Source organism: Nannospalax galili, unplaced genomic scaffold, assembly GCF_000622305.1.
Source record: "Nannospalax galili isolate Female #2095 unplaced genomic scaffold, S.galili_v1.0 scaffold69, whole genome shotgun sequence".
Lineage (NCBI taxonomy): Eukaryota > Metazoa > Chordata > Mammalia > Rodentia > Spalacidae > Nannospalax > Nannospalax galili.
Genome location: NW_008360297.1, coordinates 3,275,182 through 3,275,990, shown reverse-complemented (window position 1 = coordinate 3,275,990; position 809 = coordinate 3,275,182).

Genomic DNA, 809 nt, shown 5'->3' with positions numbered 1-809 from the left:
CCATATCTCCCTTATTAAGGCCTGTTTCCTACTGTTCTTCTCTTTCAGGTTCTTTCTTTTCCTTTACCTCCCTGTTTCCTTTCCATTATCCTGGTTCCTGTAGTTATGTCTGGTTGCGTACTTATTTATCAGAGTTTGATTCCAGGATCCACATATGAGGGAGAACATATGTCGATTTTTTTCTGCGCCTGTGTTACTTCACTTAGTACAACAGTTTCTAGTTCCATCCATTTATCTGCAAATTTCATGATTTCATCTTTCTTTACTGCTGAGTAAAACTCCATCGTATAAATGAACCACATTTTCATTATCCACTCATCGTCAACTGAGGGACACTTAGGTTACTTCTTTCCCCTTTGACTATAATAGACATTTTGGTTAGGTATAGTAGTCTGGGTTGGCATCTGTGGTCATTTAAAACTGAGAAATCTTTGTCCAGGCTCTTCTGGCTTTCATAGTTTGCACTGAAAAGTCAGCTGTAATCCTAATGGGTTTTCCTTTATATGTGACTTGTTTTTCTTTTGCAGTTTTCAGTATTCTCTCTTTGTTCTGTATGTTTAGTGTTTTTAGTATAATGAGCCATGGAGAGTTTCTTTTCGGGTCCTGTCTATTTGGTGTTCTATGTGCTTCTTGTATTTGTATGGGCACATCTTTCTTTAATTTTGGGAAATTTTCTTCTATAATCCTGTTGAAGATCTGGTCCATGTCATTATCTTGGAATTCTTCCCCTTCCTGTATGCCTATGATTTGTGAGTTTGGTCTTTTTAAGGTGTCACACAATTCCTGCATATTCCATTCTTGTGATTTCT